Source organism: Lygodium microphyllum, chromosome 24, assembly GCF_053477565.2.
Source record: "Lygodium microphyllum isolate KBCC chromosome 24, Lygodium_microphyllum_v1.1.10, whole genome shotgun sequence".
Lineage (NCBI taxonomy): Eukaryota > Viridiplantae > Streptophyta > Polypodiopsida > Schizaeales > Lygodiaceae > Lygodium > Lygodium microphyllum.
Window position 1 is genome coordinate 109,085,778 of NC_141158.1, and position 26,664 is coordinate 109,112,441.

Sequence of the window (26,664 nt, forward strand, 5' to 3'; positions counted from 1 at the left end):
CAAAGTTTTGTTCTCTCTCTCCCTTCTTCTGTTTGTGTTTGAATTTTGTGTTTGAGTTTTGAGTTTTTCGTTTAGGGTTTGAGTTTTGCCCTCTGGGTCTATGTCTGTGTCTTTGTGTTTCTATCGTGGTCGTACACTTTGTGTGTCCTCAGTGCAAATCCTAGCACTCTTCTTAATAGAGAGTACCAGGCTCTGATACCATGTAAAGAAATATCCTAACACAGAAACACAAATAACAATTGTACGACAAAGCATAGATTGATAAAAGAACATAGTTAGGGTTAGGTAACTCAGAGACAATGAACACAGTGAATAAATGAAATGATATGATTACTGAATATACAATGCTCATGTGACAAACACACTATGTAGTGAATGAATATTGAACCTCGAACTCTTGTATCTCAAGGATCATGGCAAGGGTAATGAGCTAGAGAGTGTGTTGCACTCCGAACGAATCCCAAATCACAGCAAGGCAGCCTCTGGATGTCGAACACCAGCAAATGCAATAGTGGATAGCTAGATCTAATGTAGACGGCAGTCTGGAGAGAAAGACTAAAAACATAGGCTGTAGAAGAGAGAAAACAATAAACACAGGCAGCAGTGGAGAGAGAAAATCTGTTGCGACAGCAAGGAGAGAGAAAACTGCAGTGACAGTAGTCAGGAGAGATAAAACTATGCTGGCGACAGCTGGGGCCTGCAAGCGCAGCAATATGTTGATGTGGCAAGCTGTACGACAGCTGTGCAGGTGGTCAACAGCAGTTGCCTGTCGCTAGAAACAGCAGTAAATGGGAGGTGGAGGATTGGAAACAAGCGCGAGACTGTAGATGACAGCAAGGGACAGCTAAGATTGTGATGTTTTGCGCAAAAGGGGTGTGGGCAGCAAGCTGAAAACACTTGAAACCTGCAAAAATGAGATTAGGGCTGAATGGAGGGTAGCATACTTATTTATAGAAAGTTTGGGCCCTCCCAAGTGGATTTGTGCTTAAGGAACACAGACACTCTCTAGAAACGCATTTCTTTTAAATAAACAAGGTTTTTTCATTAATTAAGCATATTTTGGGGCTGATTTAGTAAAGCTAATGCATTTTTAGCTCAACAATTTTCCCTATCAAGCTTTTGATCTTGGGGAAGAGTTGGAAGGATAGGAACCTTATGGTCCATGATGGTGTGAAACTCCAAATCAGCTACTTCGGAAGGCATGGCCTCTGAATAGCTCTACACGAATTGGGTAGCCCTCTCTGACTCCGAAAAAGCAGCTTTCTAGGGCTTCCTTCACTCCTTGAACAAACTTTAACTGTTGGTGGCAATTAAAATCAAATATGTTCCAAAGGGTTGCAAATGTTGGGTTTGAATCACCTACGCTCACAGAAGAGTGTCGGTGATCTTTAGTAGGACATTAGGGCACTTTTTACTCTCCGTACGAGAGGTTTTTTTCCCCTAGATTTATTCCCTTTATTTTATGTGCCTATGTTACACAATTTTAGGCACTTATCGTGTTTCACACACTTCGGGTGTGGACACCCTCTTACAACCCTAAGGTTTAAGGGTTGTACTTTGTACTTCCACATACACTTCAAATTATTGCATTGGGTGTCGTGCTCTCGGACTCTACATTGTCTACTTCACTCTTAGCTGAGCTTTGATCTCTTCTTGCTCTCACATTTGGTATCAGAGCTCAGTCTCAGCTCAGTTGACCTAAGGGCCATCGACTCCAACTCCTCTGCCATTGTCAGCGGTTTCACCATCTCCAGCAGAACCACCAATAGGCAGGGTGCTATAGTGTCTCTCACATTTTCCAGTCTATCCTGCCAGGCAGCACGTTCTCTATCTTGCGTCGCCCTCCGACCCATCAGCAGGCGTCGCCTTGTCCCTGCTCTTTGTCCTACGCCACCATTTGTCTTGCGCAGCCCTGTCAACAAGCGTCGCACAATCCCTCCCCTTTGTCCTGTGCTACCACGTTAGCCTGTCTCTACGCCTTGTTGCCCGCTTGCTCCAGACCTGACTGCACTGCCCTTGTGTTGCCCTTGCACCTAGACATTGAAGACTTGCTACTCCCGCTCGAGTAGCACCGCTTGCTGCTCCAACTCCCGGCACCCGCCAGTCTAGGTCTACTCTAACCTACCAAGTTAGCACGCCAATTTTTCCAGCCACTAGTCCATACTACCTTCAGTCACCTCCATGACTAGCTCAGTCCATATCAAAGGTAACAAACAAGAAAAAATTATCAATTTTTTATTCCCTCTAATTCTTTGGAAGGGTTTTTTGCCCGAGCAAGCATTAGCAACTTCAATACATGTCTAGGACACGATTACAACATGGATTTCTTGCATTTGGGCCCAACATTTTGGAGCTTTTGCAGTTAGCTCACTGATTGATATATGTACATCTGTGATAGTCTAAAATAGACTAATTTTGAGCATTTTGGGACAATAAATTTTGGGGCTTTTGCATCTATAGTGCTATTGAGCATTTATTGCAACTTGGACTGCGTGCATGTCAGACAGTTTTGACAGAGTGTGCTTCAATTTGCTAATTACAGCAAGATACTACCTTGCTGTAATTTCTGGAAATTCTGAGATTTCCAGGTTGGTCCAGCTTGAGACATTGCTCTTTTGCTCTCTGATCAGCATTGTTTATCATGGAAAATTAGGGAGGTGATGTATTTACTTGCGTATCCAAGGAGGATAGGTTGGATGATAATAGCTATTCACTCTGGTCCTTCATGATGAAGAATGTACTGATTGCGAAGAATGTTTGGGATTATGTCAGTGGTGAAGAAGTTAGGCCCAGAGTTGTGGCTCTTGCTACTCCTCCTCTAGGAGGACGTGGATAGCGGGCAACTCAGCCTGTCCAGCCTACTCCAACTCAGCCATTTCCCTAGAGATCAGCAGCACAAAAGACATGGGATACACGAGATGGGTAGGCTTTGTTGCTAATTGCATTGGCAGTTCAGCGGTCTATTATCCCTCACATTCAGTCTCCAGTTTCTTCACGAGAAGTTTGGCTAACCTTGGAGCAGACGTTTGTTGGAAAGAATAAGACGCGCATCTCTTTCTTAAAGAAAGAGCTTGAGACAGCGAAGATGGATGAGGGTGATTCTATGCAAGATCACCTAAATAAAATTTAGGACATGCGTGAGCAACTTATGAATGTCGATGAGTATTACTTAGATGCACATATGATATCTACTACCTTGAATTCATCGCCGCCCTTGTACTTAGCCTTTCATACGGCCTTGAACCTCACTATGAGGATTTCCCCACAGCCACTTACTTTCCTTCACCTAGTCAATTTGCTCTTAGAGGAAGAGCAAACATGAAAGAATAGTGATGTGGATGTTATAGCCTCTGAGCAGGCTTTTATGGCACGGCAAAATGGCAAGGGTAGCCAAGTAAAGAATGTTCCGCAGAGCTCTAGGACTTCAGGCACTTCACAAGGCAATAAGAAACAAGGGGGCACACAAGCCAAGAAGGGCAAGTGCCACTATTGCAAGAAGCCAGGCCACTACATCAGTGAGTGTAGAAAGCGCATAGCCAAGGAGGAGTCAGGGATGTGTGTTTCTGATGCACCTTTCACTGCTACTGAGTCAACATCCTTTGTTGCAAATAGGAACTATCATTTTTATACATGAAGTTATGACTCTTATTGGGCTAATAGAGCATTTAGCTCTACTGAGGATACATGCACATGGTTTTTTGGCAACGGTGCTTCTAGGCACATCACATCTCACAAAGATTTGTTTGCTTCTGTAATTGCAGCCCCAGTTGACAAGCCTGTACAGTGTGTCAATAATGCATTATCCCCTATTAGAGGTATTGGGGAGATTGTGTTAACAGCCATTGATGGCTCTATTCTCCGCTTGCAAGATGCCTTGTTTGTGCCAGGTATAAAGAAGAATTTGTTGTCTATTTTCTCTTTGGCACGGTGTGGTTTGCAAGTCATCTTTGATGATGACAGCTGCATCGTAAGAGATAAGAAACACATGACTTTGGTTTTGACTGGTACTCTATGTCATGGGCTATATGAGTTGGATGCTCTTTCAGTTGATCAGTCGGTCTATTTAGTGTCCACTCTTACTCCTGCTATATTACAGGTGGAGTTATGGCATGCTCGCATGGGGCATGTAAACTATGGTAGCTTGATGCTTTTGTAGCATACACAGATGCTTGATGGTTTACCTCTCTTGGAGAGACCTCCTGAGCACTTATGCAAGGGTTGTATTTTGGGAAAAATGCATCGTTTTTCGTTTCCCTGTGATGTTACTTTTAGAGCCACTGCTAGGTTATAGATTGTTCACTTAGATGTATGTGGCCCTATGCAGACAAAGTCATTGGGTGGCTCTTACTACTTCGTCACTTTTATTGATGACTTTACTTGTTTCTACTAGGTCTACTCTTTAGTGAAAAAGTCAGAAGTGTATGATGCATTTTTGGCTTTTCTAGCACTTGTCGAAAACCAATTTGGCTGCAGGGTGAAGACTCTCTATTGGGACCGAGGGAGGAAATACATGTCCTCTATGCTGAATTCTTTTTTGAAGCAGAAGGGCATTGTTCATCAATACACTACTGCTGATACTCCACAGCAAAATGGGGTTGCATAGAGAAAGAATCGGTCACTCATGGAGGTAGCCAGATGTATGCAGAAAGCAAGGAGCTTGCTACATCGTTTTTGGATGGAAGTAGATACGTGTGCTTGCCATGTCTTAAATAGATACCCCACCAAGGCATTAAAGAATATCATGCCTTTTGAGGCTTGGAACAGTCAGAAACCTTCTGTTGGGCATTTTCATACTTTTGGGTGTCTTGCATATGCACACATTCCCAAGGTACTCAGGAAAAAGTTGGATAACAAGACTGTCAAATGCACTTTTGTGGGGTACAGTAGTGAGAGCAAAGGATATAGATTATATGATCTTGTCTCTAAAAATTTATTTGTCAGTAGGGATATGGTTTTTGATGAAAAATCAGAATTATCCCTTGATGGTTTTGACACGTATTAGGCTGCCCGTGATGTATTTGAAAGGCTGCTGCCCATTTCTTTCTGTGATACACCTGGAGTTTCAACAAGTGGACTTAGTGTTCAGCCAACTGCTCCATTGGGTAATGCAGAAAATCAGCCCATGGCTGATCTGAATATTCAGCATGGTGCTGAATCTGAAATTCAGCAAGAGCTTATACACAATCAGGAGGCTAGATAAATGCCTAGATGGTATTTATAGACTATGAAAGATAGTAATTTGGATGCTCCTATTGTTAGTCGTACTAGATGGCAAGCTCGTATGCATGATGGTGCACATACCATGGATTTTGTTATGGCAGCACATACAGTTGATGATGAGGAGCCTAAATGTTTTGAGGATGCACAACATAGTGTGCATTGGATGGCAGCAATGCAAGCTGAGTTTGATTCCATCATAAATAATCAAACATGGGACTTAGTGTCTTTGCCTATTGGGAAGAAAGCCATTGGAACAAAATGGGTCTATAAGCTGAAGAGGAATGCAGATGGATCCATTGACAAATATAAAGCCAAGCTTGTGGCCAAGGACTATGCACAAAAGAAAAACATTGACTATGAGGAGACATTGCTCCTACCTCCCGCATGACTACCATTAGGTCTATGGTTGCTTTAGCTGCCCATTATGCATGGTCTGTGCATCAGCTAGATATAAAGACTGCATTTTTACATGGGGAACTTTGAGAAGAAGTGTATGTACAGCAGCCCATTGGTTTTGCAGTTGAGGGATCTGAACACTTGGTGTGTAAGCTGAAAAGGATTTATATGGCTTGAAACAAGCTCCTCGAGCTTGATATGCAAAGATTGATGCCTTTTTACTTAGCCAAGGGTTCATAAACAGCTCATCAGAGTCTACCCTTTAGGTATGTAAAGAGGGGGGGTCCTTGCTGTTCATATGTCTATATGTTGATGATCTTTTGCTTATAGGGACACATATTGATGACATTTCAGCATTCAAACAAAATTTACAGAAAACTTTTGAGATATCAAATTTGGGACCTTTGCACTATTACTTGGGCATTTAGTTCATTCATGATGCTAAAGGCATTGGATTGTCACAGTCAAGATACATTGGTAAACTTCTTGAGAGGTTTGGCTTACAGGATTGCAAGCCAATTTGTACACCAATGGAACCTGGATTGAAGTTGTCATTGCATGATGACAGTGACTTGTTTGATATCCACACATATGCTCCAGTAGTTGGATGCCTTATCTACTTATGCAACACTAGGCCGAACATACAGTTTGCAATTTCAGCCCTGAGCAAATATATCCATCAGCCACGCATGTCAATTGGCAAGCTGTCAAGCGTGTTTTCCATTACTTGGAGGATACTAGGACTCTTGGATTGCTTTATGCCAAGGGGGGAACACTACACTTACATGCTTACGGTGATTCTCATTGGGCTAGTGTTCATGATTCTCATCACTTCACTAGTGGCAATTGTTTCTTTCTCAGCTCATCTTACATCTCCTGGCTTAGCAAAAAATAATCCACTGTTGCCACATCGTCATGTGAAGCTGAATACAAGGCAGCTTTCACTACCACAGTTGAATGCGTATAGACGCTTGTTAGCTAATCTGGATGTATCTGTCACGGAGCCTACTCTTTTGTTCACTGACAGTTAGAGTGCCATTACAGTGGCACGGAACCCAATGTTTCATGCACTCACGAAGCACATTGAGATCCATTATCATTTTGTCAGAGAGAGGCTACATGCAGTAGATATCATCCTTGTCTATTGTCCTACCACCAATAATATGGTAGACATCTTCACCAAAGCTCTTCCTCCTGACAAATTTGAAGCATTTCTCAATGCTTTAAATTTGATCTTCTTTGGTGGATGACCCTTGTATCTTGATTACTCTTCACTCTAGGGGGGTTTGTTGGGTTTGACTCACGCCTACGCTCATAGAGGAGTGTTGGTGATCTTCAGTAGGACACTAGGGCACTTTTTACTCTCTGTACGAGAGGTTTTTTCCCCAAGATTTATTCCCTTTATTTTATGTGCCTATGTTACACAATTTTAAGCACTTACCGTGTTTCACACACTTCGGGTGTGAACACCCTCTTACAATCCTAAGGTTTAAGGGTTGTACTTTGTACTTCCACATACACTTCAAATTATTGCATTGGGTGCCGTGCTCTCACACTCTACAATGTCTACTCCACTCTCAGCTGAGCTTCGATCTCTTCCTGCTCTCACAGCAAACACAACCTTTCTCCTGCTTTGACAGTTGTTCATGCTCATAAAACAACAAACAAGCCTCCTTTCCTTCCCATCTTTGCTCATTCGAGCCTTGTGTAGATGTGCATCCCTCCTCCTTGCACTCAGACCATGAAAACACAATCTTGTTGTCATGCTGAAATCTCCACTTTAAGTATGCGCTATGCTACTTTGATTCCATGTTAGAGTGTTGCAATGCAGAAGTGTATGATGTACTGAACAATAACTCTAAACACAGAGACGGAGAGAGAGAGAGAGAGAGAGAGAGAGAGAGAGAGAGATTTCTGCCTACATAAGGCCAATGTGGCCTATGAGACAAAATCCAAAATACATCTATGTCTAATGTCATCTCATCACTAAGGTGAAGATAACATTAAAATAAGTGGCCTATAAAAAAATGCTAAGAAATAACTTTATGATGGGACTATGCTAGAGTAAAACTGTATCTAATGTTGTCTCATCAGTAGAAAGAAAATGAAACTGAAATCTAACAAAACTATGTACAAAAAAATGTGGTGGGGAGTGTAGACTGTAGCTAATCTCAAGGTTTGCACATACTTTTACCTATGATGTGATCCCTAACTACTCCACCAATATACTTGGTAGTGAGTCTTCGATGTCTTGTGATAATGGCTCAGATTTGCAGCTGTGGTGCGGTCTCCTTAGATCTGGTCTTGGTAGACGGGGTCGTCGTGCTTAATGAAGTGAAATGGCTCTATCCAATGTGTCTCCACAACATGGAATGGGAGGTGTCTAGCAGGGTGGCTCTGTCTCCGCAAGGCTAGTAGTGTCAGTAGCATCGGATCTATGAAAAAGATCTATCACTACTCTTTGTGTGGGTCCCTTTGAGTGAGCTAGTATCCTATCTCGCAGCAGTGCTATGTGGCACCTCTGGAGCTCAAGGAGGAAAAGACCTAGGCGGCTCTGGTCCTCATACTCCATGACATAATGATGAGGTCCAAAATCATCACAGAAGAGGGAGTGGTATTGTCCTTGCATGTCATAGTATATATTGTGCATCTATGTATGTAATCTTCTTCTATCTCAAGAAGAGTGCCTCCGTGACCATGGATGCTACCTCCAGCTCTACTCTAACAATGGGATGTGGGGTGGTGAGCTTACTCCTAATCATACGTGCTATCATCATGATTAGTGGCCTTTTGGTGCTATCCCAATCATCATAATACTCTCTCTCTCTCTCTCTCTTTCTTTGATCAATTTATTACTTGTCTAGTGCCTCCAAACAACCAGCCAGTATGTCGACTTGACAATCACATTGCAAGATCCATGGCCTGCCTAATAGCAATAAGTCTCCATGTGTTGCACGGGAAATATCAGGCCAGCCTTACATAATTTCTGTAACTCTTCGAATAGCCCGTCCCTTTACTCAAAGGCATGTATCTCACTTTTTGCCAAACAGGTCGACTTCTCTATTTTAGGGGAATATTATGATGGCTAAACGATGGGGAATACCCCTCAATTCATAATAGCTCCAAGCCAATATATCACGGAATTCCTAGATTAAGGATACGTACTCCTTCCTTTCCTCCATGCTAAGCATAGATCGTAATTTGATCAGTCGCAAATCATTCGATGAACGAAGGTCTATCTCTATCACATCGGCATCTCTGATTCTATCTTGAGCTTCTATAGGCTTATTTAGAATTATGTGGTAAACATCTTCCATAGTAGACTCCTCTCTTGATTCATCACTAGAAGGCCCCTCTAGCACACCCAATTCCGTTGAGGATATGGGTGCTCTCTTGCTTTGAGGTGATTTTGAGTGGACTGAGACGCTTGTGGTACAAGTTGTAGCCCCATACCTTTGCTCCAGTAGTGTAGGTGTGACTAGGGTGTCAAACCACCATAGTTTGGTGCGAGGCTCCTAGAACTATATGTGAGTACATTGACTCTCAAGTGCCCCAAGTGCTATATGGCCTCATGCCAGACGTGCCATTGATACCCTTCTCAATGTAAAACATGGACGAGAGAAGGCGATTTTCAGATAAACATATTCCCTCACATGCTCCACTATGTTTTCTCATAATGTGAACTAGTACATGGATCTAATCACCCATGCTGCTAAAGCATTGAAGACCATGGTTTTGGCCTTTCCAAGGTTTACTATGAGATCTTCGTCTCTACAAAAGACATGCAAAGAGCTACAATCCCTCTAGTGAATCCTAAATAAGAACAATGTTATTTGCATGCAATATTATTGGCATCAACACCCTTACTAGGTTGACTTCAACTCCAGCATCTCAGTCAATGTAATTAGACACTTCATCTATATATAAACCAAACAATGTGGGTGGCAGCTGGCATCCTTGTTTCACTTCTATAGTATTGTCAATCCTCTCTAATAACCCCCAGGTGATTGTACATGACCTTTCACTATCTCATATAATGCATAAATACCCCATCATATACCTTCTAGCACTCCAACGTCCTATAATCTCTGCAGAATGCGCTCATAATGCATATATGAGGCACTGTATCAAAAGCTTTATAGGAATCTACAAAGCAGCAATTGATCATCATCCTCCTTTTTGATAATGGCTCTAAGTGTGAGAATATGGTCCAATGTGGTATATACACATCTGAAACCTGCCTATCCTTGTGCTCTCTTCCCTTGCATCTCAGCCCACTCACTGAGTTTATGTTCCAATATAGATCCATATATCTTGGCCAAGGTATGGCCGATCATGATAATCTTGTAGTTGCTAGGGATCAAAGGATCACCACTCTTAAAGAGTGGAATAGTATTGTTTGACCAGCTCGTAGGAAAGCCCTCTCATACAACTCTATTGAACATATTGCTAGTATGGGTGTTAGTATGTCATAAGCATATGAGAAATGTTATGCCACTAGCCCATCCTCATCCTATGCCCTCCCATTTTTTAATCTATAAATTGTATGCCTGACCAATTTCCAGGTGAAGAAAGACCACCTTGTTGGCCTATAGGCATGTGTGGGCTGCATAGGTAGCTGTCCTGGCACATCATTTAGCTGTCTTCCATAGTTAAGCCAAGCATCTGCTGATGTAATCTATATGGGGGGCTGTTTTTCATGAAACATCTTCCATGCATTCTTGCTATCATGTCCCAAAAAGAACTGATATATCTCTACTTGTGCTTTCGCCAAGTAGTCTTGCTTCTTCTTCTGCAAAAGGTGTTTGAAGAATATCCTTGCTTGACGATGTGTCCGAGTGCCTAGCTCCACTTCTCTCTGTAAGCACGAGCCTGAGTGACTCTACACTCATCATGAAACCAGCTATTTTGGGGAGCAGTAGAGAGTGTAGGTCAGGCAAGGTGTGTGGAAATGCATACATGGTTGATCTATGTATGGCTTTTGCTAAGTCCCTTATACATTCCTCTAATAATCTGCTCAAAGTGATTTTTGGGATGTTTAGAGAGGTGTGGTGTTCCATGTTTCATGTCCACAAGAGAGCACAAAAGTCAAGATAGCATGATTTGTTGCTATGCCAATTGGTCTTTTAGATACCTTAATGTTTTGGATGTCTAGTATCAATGCCGGTGAGCCTATCAAGAAATCCACAATACTTGCCCCTCCTTTGTGATTTCAACATCTCTAAGTGTCAGATCCTAGCCATTGTGGTAGACCGTTAAAGATGGCTAGTCTATGTGCACTTCCCAAAGCCAATAGATGTGTCCCATAGGTACTCACGTCTTTATCCTAGGCTCTCCTATATAGGCCTATATCATCTATATCAATCTCTTTGAACATGGCATTATCATGGATATAAAGGTCAAATTGTCTATCTCCAGTGCATGCATTGAAATCTCCCACTAATAATATGTTCCCAACGGTAGCATATCTCATAATATCCTCATAGAGTACATCAAAGGGAGATCCATCTCCTGTGGCATAGGTTGAGTTTGTAAGAGGAAAGTAGCATATTGCAATGAATATATTCGATAGTCTTCTTGCATGTATCCTAATCCATAAGTATTGTGCATCATTATCTCTCTTCATTACCTGCACCATCCTTTTCAGGTTTTCCTAGTATAGTATGGCTACACCTCTTGAATCCCTAGTGCTTCCCGGTTTTCTAGCTGGTAGACAAAATGCACTTTTCCACATGTAGCCCTACACCTCTGGTAATTGGCTACCTTTACATTGGTGTGTTTTTGTGTACATGGCTATGTCTACATTTCGGAAGCTATCTTCAAAGTAACCAAGCATGGGGCTTCATTAGAATTCCATACTGACATCCTAAGTGCCTTATAGGCCTTATACTGTCATGTGGTCCTTCTATCAGTGATGATGACCCATCCACCCCTATTAACAACCCATTTTTCCTCTTTGTGGGCTTCCAATGGTACTCTCCTCTTAGAGAGGAAGGCCTTTTTTTTCTCTATGTTCCCAAAGCAAAGGATTTAAGCTTTTGACTTAAGAGTCCTCTTTCCGTACTCTCCCAGCACTAACTATAGGCACATTTGAAGCCCCAATTTTTTCGGCAAGTGTCTTAGCATCTTCCTATGGGCTGCTCTTCTCCTCCCATCCTACTACCCACACATGCAGTACCCTAGCTCGACTCTTGGCCTCTTCTTCCAAGGTAGCATTCAGTACCTCAATCTTGTTCACTGATGTTCCTTTATTCTTTTTTTCTACCTCAATTGGCCTCTTCTATCTGCTTATGTGTTTTCTTTGCAACTTCTGCCGCCATGAGTGAACCTCCCTTTCACATGCCTTTAGTGCCTCTCTCTCTTTTTGCAGTTGTTCTTGCACATTTATTTCTTTTTTCTTAAATGTGTTCAATTCTTTCCTCAATTCCAAGATTTCAGATTTGCAAGCCACATCTCTACTTAAGCAATCCATTAAATCAACCACTAATTGTTGAAACCAACCTAGCAAGATAAAGTCATATATGTGGGAGTGTGTCCACTCTCAAAAGCCTGTGTGAAGAAATCAAATAGGATAATGCTCAAGCTATCAAACAGCAAAAAAGAGCTCCAACTTCAATTGGATGAGGGAAAGTCAAGCACATGATGAGTATTTTTGAGCCTCTACCGCTTTTTGCATTTCAGCTTTGAGCATGTGAATTTCAAACAGCATTTGTGCTTGCAATTCATTCTTAATCTTTATCTGTATATCTTGCATTTCTGCCTTCTGGTCTAGCCATTAGTTCAGCCCCAACCTGCTCTCGCATTTCTTTTTCCAACTCCTGTCTCATAATTTGTAGTTTAGAGGAATCATTAGATGAATTTCTTCATTCTTCTTTTCATTCATGGTGCGTGAGGCCTCTCCATGCCTCTCAGATCCTGGGGAGAAGGTCCAGTCATAATGGGCCCTATGGCCATACGTCTTGTACTGTGTGTCCTTAGAAGGGGTGTGGAACATTGCTTCCATGGCTGGTTGTGATAGTTCTTAATCACATTCATCTCCTAAATATTCTTTTTCCATGGCTCGATTTTTACATTTGTCTGCATCATCCATCCCCATTGTTAATTGGATTCACACAGTGTGCAAGGCCACTCAAATTTGATTTTGTACACATCAAATCAGAGCAATGTTTTTGATTTCTGCAATTTTCAGGGTTTTCCTACTCCCCTTACCAAATTATTTCACAAGTCCCCCTTGCCTTCACTGCATTAAATATATTCAGAACTTGTCTCACAATGTCAGACCGCAGAGTATACAGGACTGCATTACTGGCATGACAGTATCCAATGCATAACCATTGTATTCATAGTTTATGTACAAATACTGCATTCACTGTGACATCAGATTTTACACAAAGATGTATATACTGTTGCATTCATTGAACTAACAGTTTCTACACTGTATCCACAGGTATGTTCCAAGTTTTAGCAGTCAGAAATATGGCATCCCAAGTTGTTTATATATCTGCATTTACTGCATTTTCAAGCAATATCCATAACAGGTCTCCTTTAGTTTAGGCATCCCGTATCGCATCCAGGCATTCAGAGCTCAGAGCATTCATCTCTCAGAGTGTACACAGCATTTGTCTCAGAGTGTACACAGCATTCATCTCTCAGAGTGTTAACGACACATCATTCCAGCATCGTCAATAAGACCAGCATCATGCCACCACGTCAGACCAGCATTAGCGTTACATCAGACCATTAATATCACTTCCATGCCAGGACCAGCATCACATGCCACCTCAGGGCTGTCTATTCCCTGCCCCTAAACTGTCATGACCTTCCCATCACTTCCATGTCATAACCTGTGAGAGAGAGAGAGAGAGAGAGAGAGAGAGAGAGAGAGAGAGAGAGTAGCACGTCAGACCAGCCCATCACTTCCATGTCAGACCAGCACATCAGACCTGCCCGACACTTCCATGTCACGACCCAAAGAGACAGACAGATAGATAGACAGAGAGAGAGAGAGAGAGAAATAGAGAGAGTCATATTAACATCCACGGGAGGTCCACTTTGGGTCATTGCCATATGAGCAAAAGCAAAATAAAAAGAGAAAGCAAAATTTGAGAGCTTAAAGAACTCTTATGACTCATAAGAGTTGCCACTACATTACAAATGATCCATTAGCGACGAGATATTAAAACTGAAGAATTGTCCCTTTGTCAGGGGCTTTCACAAGGAATTCTCTAATGATAGCTTTCCCTCCTCTGTAAACTGCCCACTTCCCTTCCGTCCTGGCTTCTCTAACTTTGATAAGTTCTGCTACTCTATTCTTGAGTTATGGTGTCAGTTCATCTGATATCCACACTGACGTCCCCACTAATGACTTGGTCTGCTTCATGACCTTTATCTTCTCTTCCAGATCAAAATACCCAAGTCTTGCATGCTTCCCCTTCACTCCAATGAACATTGGATCTCCCAACTCCACATATGGGACAACCTTTCCCAATTATTCCTTTGAGTACTGGTGGTAGAGAGAGAGAGAGAGAGAGAGAGAGAGAGAGAGAGAAAGAGACAGTGGAATAGCAGTCTGAGCGGACCTGCCTGCTGTCCGAGGTGTCTTGCTGCTGCCTGTACGATCTCCTGCCCATCACACTGCTGTCCAACTGGTCCTGGTACCCATGCTGCTGCCCTAGATGCCTGCTCAGTCCTAGTGGAGGTGCCCAAAACTGCTAACAAGGGGAGGAGCTAATGCACCTGTAATAAAATGGGGGTTGCATATGTGGCTGAATGTGTGCAAGACCTTCCTTAATGGGGGTGATTGCATGGTAGTGCTACTTCAAACTGCCTACTGCTGCTCTTTGTCTTTTAAGAGACTTTTTTGTTGTGCTGCTGCTGCTGCTGCTGTGTGTGTGTGTGTGTGTGTGTGACAAAGAGAATGTGTACCTATCACGAAAAAAAGAGAGAGAATGTGTACTTGCATTTTGTAGAATTTGTGTTATGCTGTTTGTGAAGACTAGGAGCTTGGGGGTGTGTCTTGAACAATCTCTGCTTGTGTGTCATGTTCCAAAGGTGCTTGTAAGGTCAAGCTTCTTGGTTTGCTGTGCTTTTGCTTTTCATCCCTGCATGAAGATTAGTGCTTGAGCTTGTGGGGTAGTATTACTCTGGTTTATTCTCATACGTCCAGGCTTTCAAAAGGGAGTCTCATATGGATGCATTTATATGTACATGAAAATTGGGGATTTTAACTAACTTGGGCAGTGGCTAGATGTTTTTTCTATGTTGAGTGTGGATGTCTGCAGGTAGTACGATGTTTCCAAATCGAGAGGTTGAACATGTGGGATGTTAAGGGCTAAATAGATTGTTAAGGGCTTTATTAGTTGGGTTGTAGGTTTATATTTAAAAGATTGTGGTGGAAGTTGTGTATTTGTTATGCGTCAGTACACAAAGATTGTTGTCCTTTCAACTATAATGTTTTCATGCACAGGTTCAGAAAGCTGCTTGTGCACGCATGCTTACTTTGAAAGCATGTTGCGCATAATGTTTGGGTTTTCTTTTTGTGACTGCCGCTTTTTTTTTAATAATGTGATATGTATCAATGAAATAATATTTACATCATCCAAAAAAAGGAGACGGCTCTAACTAAGTATCAGTTACTGCTCTTTGACACCTTGTAAAGGGCTCTATAGCTAGATGTCCTTCTACCTAAGCCTTTCAAAACGGATAAAACTTCGGATTTACAAAAGGAGACACTTCAAGGTCTATATTTATCAATTCTTCCAAAAGACTTGGGGGTTCTATGAGACCAAATAGCCCTTATCACATTCTGATGTGATGCCTATGCTTCTTGGAGTTGTCCATTACCACCAAATAGAGCAACCTTAGCATCAATTCTATACTGAAGTCCTGCCTTATCCACCCACTCAACTATGGTGTTCTAGACACCTTTAACCTCAATGTAGTCCCAAAAAGGTGCTTGATCGTTTCTTTATTCCTTCTACACATCTCTAGAGCAGAGAAACATTAGAAAACTTGGAGATTCTCTCCTAGGGGGCCATTTATTCATGATTGTCTTTCATTAAACAAGATTCAAGCGTTTGGAGGGTGTACTGGACCAAATCAATCTAACCCACCCCTCCAGGTTCTGAAGTGTGTTCTGGGTGATACCTCTTCCAGTATTCCTGCACCTTCATAATCGATCTAACATTATGAATATTGAAATCCTCTTTTTTACAGCACTCTCAGAGCATTTTCCCCTTCTCGGTTCTAAAGCACCTCATTGGACTGAGTGGAAACATCCTAAAGGAATTTGGCCAGTCCTCCTTTAGCATCACTACCAGTGACAACTAATGCTTCTCTTCATCATTTAGTAGAAACTTCGACTGGCACTCATCAATAGCTAGGAATCACAATTGGGTGGGCTCCCGAATGCCCTTCCATCTTCTCAAACCTTCATCATGCATGCTTTTAGATAGTTTTATCTTGATAGGCACTGTCAACTAGCCATATGGATTGCAACACAGACTTGGGTCACCTTTGCCCTCTTGATGGCCACACCACTCAAGCTCCTTAATGATGGACTTCCAGCTGTGAACTATTGCTTGTAATGCTTCCGAGCCTTGAAATCTAATCATCGGTCCTTTGGAGACAAGTATGTCCTCCTAGTAAGCTCAGTCCACTTGCCTGCTGGTAGCTTAGAGCTGACAATAAACTATCAAGCTATACTTGCTCACGGCTGGGAACTGGACAGCCTGCTCATCATCCTATGAAGAAGAAGTGATGCTTTTTCTTTCAAGGAATCAATGCCCGAGCCCCCTTCCTTTTTGGTTGAGGTGATTATATCCTACGAAATAGAGTGCCATCGTTGCCTCTTCTAATTGTGCCACATAAAAAACCTGAACATCTTTTCTAAGCTCACCCAGCATGTCGCTGAGAAGGCCAGGAATGAGGCAATGAAAACAATGCTAGAAACAAGCATTGAGCCTAGTAGCACCACCTTCCCTCCAAAGGAGTAAGTGCCATTTGCCGAGTTGCTTACCTTAGCCTTCATCCTCTGAAAGAACCATTGGAATTTTTGCAGTTGTGTAAGGCCTAATCCAAGATGACATCCCAAGTACGTGAAAGTCTCCCCTTTCTTAATAAGCCTAAAACTATATCCCTCCAGCCACCCGGGTGGATCATCTAGCACAACATACAGCAACTAAGTCTTGTGCCTGCTAATCAGTGAACCCAAGAGAGTGGAGAATTCCTCAAAAGTTTCAGTAAGGCATCCACTTGTTGCTTTTTCGTTATGTTGTTAGCCATGTCTAGGGCTCCCTTTTGTTTCAATGGTTCTGAAAGAATTAATTGAAGTATATTTGCTGGTAGTACTTTCATAACTTAGGTTCTATAATGTAGACTTGTTTGATTGGAATGTTTTGGTGGATAGGTTTGTATGTATTGCACTTATTACTTTCATAACTTTCTATGGTGCAGAAATGTTTGATTGGGATGTTTATGTTTGGGTGGGATGTTTTCTGTGCATATGTTTGCTGGTATGTACAAGTGAATGTAAACAAACTATCTAAGATTGATGTGTATGTCTATATCTAAAATTGTATTCATCTGTAAATGCGTGCATGTGTGTAATAATATATGTGTATTTGTTTATGCATGTGCTTGTTATGAAGAGCTACACACATAAGTTGAGTGGAGTTGTTATTGTATTTTAATAGCTTGAGCATAATGTTGTACTGATCCATTGGGAAGGGTAGTAAAGTTTTTTATTAGACAAGTGGATATAACATGTTTATGAAAAGATGTGCATTTTGTATAAGAATAAAATAAATGTTTTTTGTTTCATAGAGTTCAAACTTTTTGTTTGGTGGTCCTTTAATCTTTTACATTGTTTGGTGCTGGTCATCTAATCTTTTACATTGTTTTTAAAGGGGAACCCTGCAATTGTATTCCAAAAGAGCAATAATGTAATGCCTCTTTGTTATGTCAGCAGGAAAACCCGATCCTCTAATTTTACAATGTAGATAAATGTGCATTTACACATGTACTAATTTGTGTGCAGGTTTAGCTGGAGGAAAAGCAAAAACTTGACAATGAAAGCTTGCTTAATGTTCTTGTTGTTACAATATAATTTTTTTTGGCTATTTTGGTTGGTTGATTTTACATATATAAGATAAATACATGTAGTATTTTATGTATAGATATGTAACTATATATAATGAGTATAGCATAACCTATCCATGGATACATGGATTGGTATATTTATGCACCCATCCCATACATGAATACTTCATCCACCACATATACGACTCGGTATTCTTTACATTGTAGCAAAGCATAGATCGCACAATAAAGGTATTTCCAATGATGCAACAAAAGATAGGTAAGCTTACACTCACTCCATCTATGTTTAACAACTTTGCATCTATTGTTCTACAAAAATTTGATTAAGTATATCTATACTTAATCCACCACATATTGCCCTACAAAAATTGGAACATGTGGATTTACTTAGTCCACATATATGACTTGATATTCTTTACATTGTAGCAAAGCATAGATCGCACAATAAAGGTATTTCCAATGATGCAACAGAAGATAGGTAAGCTTATGCTCAACTCCATCTATGTAGTAGGATCTCTTTCCATCCACAATTTCCATCCACAATTTTGTGTCACTATGTAGTAGGATCTCTTGGTTTAGACACTTGAAGGGCTTATTACAATCATCGATGCACTCATACACCTCTATGTAGGTTGTAAAAAGTCTTTGCAAGTTAAGATCTATTAGCAAAATCAATAAATGAGAATCTATTTATAAGATAAAAGAACAAGAAATGGATGTATATAATAGTTTAGCGCCTAGTCACATACTCTAGATAGAGAATTCATTAAAATATGACCTCTCTAGAAAAAACATCAATGTAAATTGGGCTCCAAGGTTCTCTCTCTCCAAAGCAAGACAATAGCCAACACATAGTAAGAAAATAATGTATTTAAGAAAGTTTACTACTAAGTAATATGCACCTTCATCATAAGACAATTATGATAGCTTGTTAGGTTACTATATATATTGAAAAAATTTGCAACATATGATCTTGTTTTTGAAAATGGATCCACTAAGAGAAGTAGATCAATGACAAATATAATCCTCAAGATATCATTCCTAAAAGGAGCAATGTATGCCCTACACACAAGTTGATATTGGAAAAACAATCTGTAAGTAGGTCATCAAAGCATTAGAGATAGGTAAGAGTATTTACCTAATGCAACAACATACTGTTAAATTAGATAATTGGATCTCTCTTTTCTCAAACATGCTCTTGTCCTTGGGAGATATACTTAGATAACCCTTTCTTTGGAATAAGACACATCTTCACTAGCATCTAACTATACATATTGTCCATCCTCCAATAGTTCATTGGAGAAAGTGCCTCAATTTTCTTCTTGTGAATATTTTTCATTGTTTTAAGGACGTATTTGACCTTCTCATCATAAATACTCTTCTTTTTAATTATAGACCTTGTGTACTCATGGATCACATCCTCAACCTTTTCTTTCCTTGTCAAATATTGAGGAATGTTAAGGATTTGAAAGGCATTGGCATTAGTAGTGGGAAAGCCTTCAAAAATTTGTTGAGCATGTATCTAGTCCTACTCATGAACTAAAGTCCCTATTTATTAAAGTGATCAAGTGTGTATGAGTAGTAGTAATATATGCATCATTCATGAATAAAATCTTAGAGTTTAATACAATGCAATCCAAGCTCTTTAAGAGTTGCTTTAACCCTTGCCATGACAGCATATTGATTGATTTCTATACTGTCTTGCTTTTTTGTCATCCCATATTAGAGATCGATATGATGTGATCAATATAGTGCAATAAGGCAACTCAAAGGTGAGTCGAATCCCCCTTACACATATCACACCTGATTGATATCTCTCTCACCAATGAGGTTAAACTCTTCTGAAACCAATGGTGTTGAGATAATGGGATTACCAAAGCTTCCCATACATTGGATAAAATTAAAGAAGCTATCAAAGGATGATGACAAATCAATAGATTGTGAGGTTTTGCCAAGTTCTAAATCCTTCTCTCGATACTTGTCTCAAGTCGATAGGGCCCACAACCCTTCGAGATTCCCTCATATGGTGCCCATATAAACAATGCTAAAACTAACAAGTGGGTAATACTACTTAGGACCTAAGAGGGCTAAGCAAAGTAGTTCTGCTAATTTAGAGAGATTAGACACTTGAGAGCTAACTACACAATTTTTTCTCAAAACCTTAATCCAAATCAAACATCTGAAAGAGACAATGGAAATAGAAACAACACTAGAGGTTGGGTGTACTCTATGGTAGGCTAATTAGAAGAAGAGTATTTACCCAAGGAAAGAAATCAAGGGAGAAACCATTCATGCAGCCATGGAGAACAAGGGATCCAACCGTCCATGTTGTTTCATCCAAATACTAGGAAGAGGCGGTGGAAATAGAAATAATAGTAGAGGTCATGTTGTGAAATAGCAACTAGAGCTTGGGTGAACTCTACAATAGGCCAAGAAGAAGAAGAAAAGAAGAATAATTTTCAAGGGAAAGAAATCAAGTGAGAAACCATTCGTGTAGGCATGAGGAACAAGGGAGCCGACTGTCCACGTTTCATCCAGATATTAGCAAGTTATATGGGTAAATCCTTCAAAATCTTGGTTGATTGTGGAAGCACTCAAATTTTTTGGGGTCCAAATATAATTAAAAGGTTGCATCTAGGGTTTTGGACTTGTCTATTTTAAACCATCGAGATTCAACCATGCATCAATGTTTCTTCTCATGCAAACTGATGACCAAACTGAGAGGGTGAATTAAATCATTGCAAGCATCTTAAGATCCTATTGTGGTAGAAAACCAAGGAGGTGGAACATCTACCACTTATAGGATTTGCCTATAATGCTACCTATTAGTGAAATGATTAAGATGTCCCTATTCCAAGCTCTATATGGATAAGAATGACATACTCCATTGAATATTTTGGACTCCACTCTCAAGTTGGCAACTTCTAAAGCTATATTCAAAGAAATGCAACATGTTCGAGCCATTCGTTAAGCCAAGATCGACAGAAGTTCTATTTGGATTCCTAGACAACTATCATCACCTTCAAGGGATGGAGACATAGTTTCTGTAAGGGTGTGTAATGTCTCCACTATATGAGTGTTATTAATAAAACGATGTAGGATTTTGAAATAATGAAATTAATGTGAAACATGTGTTAACTAAGTTTTTCATTGATTAAATGTGAATTATTAACATATTTTCATATTATCAAATGCATATGTATAAATATATGAATGAATCCACCTGCACAAAAGGCCCTATTACTTGTTGAAACTCAACATAATTCTCTTTGCAAAAAGTCCCATTCAAGATTCAACATGTCTCTAGCATTTGGTAAATGATAAGTTAATATTGTTGTGAATAAGAAGTTAAAGAAGCCTCTCTGAGGGAGTGATTTTTGTAACCTAAGAGAAGCCAAAGGTCTTTAGAGAAGGGGGTTCTCTTTGATTTTTTTGCACATGTTGGAGAGCTTAGAGAAGTGGTTGAAGAATCATCTATGAAGCCTCTTTTAAAGTCTCATGTTGCTAGAGGGTCTTTTTCTTTCTCTAAATTCTTCATGACAAGATTCCAACATAGAACTTGTGCCTTCTTGCATGATTAAGGCTACAAAGACCCGTACAAAAGAGGCAAACAGCAAAGGTGGATATGATGCGGTTAAGGGGGCTCACAAACAGCCTCACTCCTATTGCATCAACTCTAAGATGACATGATAAAAGAGAGAGAGCACGAAAAGTGGTTAATACAATGTGATTGGGGGGAGGGGGGGAGGGGAGGGGGGAGCAACTCTTGAAAGCCTAGATTGCATTGTATCAAACTCTAAGATCCTAAGAGAGAAGAGCAAGAGAGTACAAAAATCGATAGATAAAGTGCAATGGTATGGTTTGGAGCATATCACAAAGGGCCTAGACTACATTGTATTTAGCTTTGAGATGGTAGGATAGGATCATTTGAATAATGCATAATATTGAGCAATGTATGTTATCTCCTATAGACACATAATAGTTGAAATTTTCCCCTTTTTTCAATCCCTTCCATTTTGGACACCCTAGACAACCTACCAACAATTTCCTTCATAACCTTGATAAATGCTATCCTAGAAATGAGAAGATGATTAGTTGATCTTTGAGATCTCCTTATTTCTTTGAAATGCCTTTGCATATAAAACCATATGGACCTCCTTTTCCTTTTAGTAATAGGAAGCTTTGAAGCTACATCAATTGAGAGAGTTGAATGTTCACCACAATTTGAAAGAGGTGAAGCTTCATCCACATTTAAAGGAGATTTAGAGTCACCAACATCTAAAGGAGCCTCAACATCTAGCTTGAAATCTCTTCAATATAAAATTTATGCGGCGTTGTTTCGTCCTAGACATGGAAGTCTAGGAAAAAAATAACAAAGAAAAAAGTGATAATGTGAATATATGTGTGCAATCATCATGGATTGATTTGCAGCAATGGCTTTGGTAGTCCTAAAGTAATCATCTATGGCTTCAATCCAGGTTTCCATATCTTGTTCAACCTTGGTCCCTTCTCCATTAAATTTCTTAGTGGATTTTTCTTCAGAAGGAATTTCTTATAGTTATTATCCATTCTCAAGCCTTAACGATTCTGGTTAGTACTACATAGGTCAATACTCTGGTCTCAAAATACAAGAGAGTTTTAATCATGAACTTCATGTAATGGCAATGGTGCACATGTAGGAGATTTCCATTATTTTCAAGACTTTACATGTTGTTGGTAAAGGGGGGTATTCTATCATGGAGTAATTATTTCAGGAATGTCTCCCATGTAAGCGGATACAATCATGGGCTAAGACTTAGGTGACTTAATCATATACCCCACCTTGAAAGGTCATTCTCTCTATGTTAATGGTCACAATGTCATTGGTTGTTTAATTCTTGAATAAGAAACAATGAAGTATCTTTAGTTCCTCCATCCACTTTGAGATTTTCAATGTGGTCTAGATTACTTATGAAGAGGTCACATTACATTCTTTTTGGTCCATGGAGAATATTCCAAAATGCTATTTACCCACTACCCAAATATCATCAGCTAACCGTAAGAATAATAAGGGTTCCCATTATTAGTGCAACAATGGTTTACAAAATCGTCTATCAAGCTCTAAGCCATCTAGGGTATCATCTCATAAGTTTTTTTTCGGTAGAAATGGTTGGAATCTATGTCCTTATAAGTTGGCAACTTCTTTAGGTATGGCAAATAACATATTTCTCTTATACTTTGGAGTACCCCCAACATTGAGTTTTGAACATAGGGTTTGTAGAGCAATGGCCACGTACTTCCTTTGTACTTTTTGGATCAACCCATAATGTCACACACCAATTCATTATCATGATCAAGAAATCAATCCTTGTATGAAGCTTACAAGTAGTACATGCTAACAATCTTTAATCTTTCCATCGAGCGGACTCTCGATAACTCATATTAGAGTTGAAGATTTTGGTGTGTATAGATTCTTATGCATATCCAACTCCACGGTCAAAAGTCAAGCATATACAAATTGCCTAGAGGTGGTAATAAAACATTTGATGGACTAAATCTATTATCCATTAAATGAGTCTTCCTAGTATGAATAATCATCCCAGCCATGGGCCACTTGGCATGTCAAAAGGGAAAGGTCTTTCTCAATCAGGTAGCCTCCTTTTCTCTTATATTCTGTGTATGCACCAAGAAATCAATGGCTATCAATATCAAAAATTCAATTCAAACTTATTTTGTTAACTTCATTTAGTTTCTTTTATTATTTGATTCTCCTATCTTAACCATTACTCCACCACCATGTATGAGGTGCCCCTTCTAAAGCCCAGAGGAGTCCTTTAGCAGTTGACCAAAACTCTTAATCCATATGCAACACCATCTAGTCTCCCTTTGGGACACAAAAAACTTAGTTGGACCTGGGAATTTTGAATTGACTTCACAAGGAAAGTGTGGGAGGGTCATCCCTATCAATAGTCCAACACCCACCTAAGAAGGGTTATTTTCTTAAAAGCTTCTACAATGTCATTGCAATTATGGATTTAACTATCACTTCTAGCATCTTGCATCTTGCCTAGGTTGTTGGTGACATTTTGTATATTATCATATTCCAAGGAGTGAAGATCCACATCCTTAACCTTTGTGCTATAATATACTTGTGTTCTCTATCATTTTCAAACCTTTTCATATTGTACTCAAGCATTTTATTCATTATATAGTCCTTTCCATTGTATGTGCCAGTAAAAAATTGATGTGACTTCCAAAGTATAGCATCAAATGGGATATGGAAGGTCTCATCTCAAAGCTCATCTATAAGGTGAAACCCTCATTGTGCATCATTAATGCAATTTTACGACAAATTTTTTTCTTGCAAACCATCCAACTGTAGCCAACTACTCATAAAGGTATTATATTTCCCATAAATACATAGGAGTATGATACCCATTGTGCCTTAACTATAATTTACTAATTATATGTAGAGCCATGCTATAATGAATGTCATCACAATCGTAGTTTTCAAACTTGATAACCAACTCTACCATCATAGACATTACTTTGATCTATTTATTGCTCCTCATGGAAGATGTTTAGACCTTCTATAACTCATTTCCACACTCTATGCCCACAATTTCCTCTTATATGCCTAGGGCAACCAGCTTTAGCCTCCACTTTGTGATCTTTCTCACTCCCCTTCCCCCCATGTGTATATGTGTGTGTGCGTGCGTGTGTGCGTGCGTGCGTGTGTGTGTGTGTGTGTGTGCGCGTGCGCGCGCACGCGCCATGATTCTTAACTTGGTTTGACTTTAATGGTATCAACTTTGGCTTCCCTTAATACCCACCCTCTAGAAACACTAAAAACTTCTTAATTTATACAAGCCTTCTTTGGTACTTTTTCTCCATGCACTCCTTCCCTATCATGACCTCTTTTAGCAAATCCCTTGTGTAAGGAAGGAAGAGTCCTCCCAAATCATTATGTTTTGATCTAGTAGGGTCTCTTATTCTCTTTTTTCTAACCGGTTGAAAAGAGTGCTCAAACAACAAGCTATATAGCATCCAAATATCATCCTCCTCCTAGGTTTATGGATACTTTTGATCAATCCACATCAAAATACTACCCCATTATAAGCCTTGGTATAAAGATCGTATGCAAGCCAGACATTGAATCATAACTTGTGATCACAACGATTGTTCATCCCCTCTTGTATAGATAGCCTAGCATTTGATCTTGTGTTGAGATGTCAAGTTCCACATGAGCTGGCATCTACTACATGCCTTGGTGATGTGGAAGGATTTTACTCACTCCCACATTAGGTGATTGACATGGAGGGTATGCTAGTGATTCTACAATTGAACTACACCCACATAGTCCACTCTTAGTTATAGAACATTCATTTTGCCACCTCACCTATCCTTAGCAGATTCACACTTGGTAACTACATGTATATAAATTTCAGTACTTTTATATTAGTATTTTATCATGTTGTGGACTAAATCATTTGTATGAAAGAAGAAGACAAAGATTTCAACCCTCTCTATGTGCTCAAGTGTCCATTGTGTCTGTGTGCTCTTGCTTGCTTCACCTCTCTCCTCTGTATTTTCATAGTATTAGAGCTACTCAGCTAGCAGAAAGCTCAATAAAAGATTGAGATAAAGGCAACAAATGTGAAAGCAAGCAACAAGTACAAGGCTCTTCCATCTTATTCGATTTGCCTTGGAATATAACTATTGTCAAAGGCTCTTGAGGCTGGTGTTGTTGCAGACTTTGATTATAATGAAACTGGGTGAGCACGAAGAGTAGGGCATACACTACAGCAAAGCCCTTCAGGTCTTATCAAAGCATATTTTGCTATATTTTAGTCATTTTGGTCTCTATTCTGGCCTTGCAAGTTGGTAAAAAACTATTTCTAGTTATGTTGCTGGAGATTCATCTATGCTTGATAGAAAGGTTATAGATTTTGAAGTTGTAAGGTTTCATGTGTTTACTAGGTTATAGAAATAGAGAGCATGTACATACAAATTGTAGATTACAATTATTATTGTGCAGCTAGTAAAAAAGGAAGCATGTCTTTTGTTGTAGTGCACCTAGTATTGGCTTGTATGTAGATTACAAGTTAATTGCTAATGGTTTATCTAAGAATGATGTATGTTTTGGGGAAACTTAGGTACCTCTAACCACATGACTGCTCATGGAGAGTGGTTTAGAAAGATATGTAGTCCATAGTCTATTAGAAATCAAGCTCCCTCTATTTCCCTGTCCTTATTTATGTCATGTGTGACAGACCGCTCCAGCTAGATACAAATGTTCATGTGTGTGCCACTGAATAAGTCAGTGTAGTGTTAATCTAACCTTAGTCGAGTATTGGTCAAGTTAGACCTAGAGTAACACTTACTCTTACTTTGTTTTTTTAAAGACAAAGTGTGGAATAATGAAGAAGAATGAACATGAGCCTGAAGGCTCTTGAGTCTGCTCCACTCTTTGTCTATCTCTTCCTCTCTGAATATGGTATCAAAGCTCAATTTGATGGACTCTCAAGAGAAGGAGAAGCTGAAGAAGACCTACAAAAGTTGAAGACTCAGTTTTGTCAAAGGTCAAGTAGGCTACCATTGTTTTCTTGAAGGTATGCATTGTAAGTTTGTGGTCTTCATTGGATGAAATGCTCGCAATTGCTTGTTGGGGAGACTTGTAAGACTTCATTGAGCACAATAGAGTGCCTAGTCATCATCATTACCCTCATCACGTGCTGCTGGAAACAAGATTACAGAACTGCGTGACTGCGCCAAAGCTCCATTGCCCACAAATCAACACATTGGTTGCATTCTAAGTAATAGAATGCTTGATTATGCCCTTGGGGAGGTGCTCAAAGGTTGTAAGCAAATGCACTCATGGGAGCTCATGTGTGAGTTGTAACAGTGATATATAGATCTGGAAAACAGTGAAGACTTGCTGTTAACAATGATAGGGTAGGACATGTATGA

At 39.9% G+C, this 26,664-nt stretch overlaps 1 protein-coding gene across 30 annotated transcripts in view; it reads right to left on the minus strand.

Annotated features, from left to right (window-relative positions):
• The window catches only part of LOC148015508 (uncharacterized), a 212,875-nt gene that overhangs the window by 176,796 nt on the left and 9,415 nt on the right, over positions 1 to 26,664 (minus strand). The window contains exon 3 of one of the 30 annotated variants that reach the window (XR_015688339.1): positions 12,661 to 13,460. The exons of the other annotated variants lie outside the window; for them this stretch is intronic. The gene's annotated coding sequence lies outside the window, so the exon portion shown is untranslated. Of the gene's footprint in view, positions 1 to 12,660; positions 13,461 to 26,664 lie in introns of those variants that run through there. 30 annotated transcript variants of the gene reach the window in all.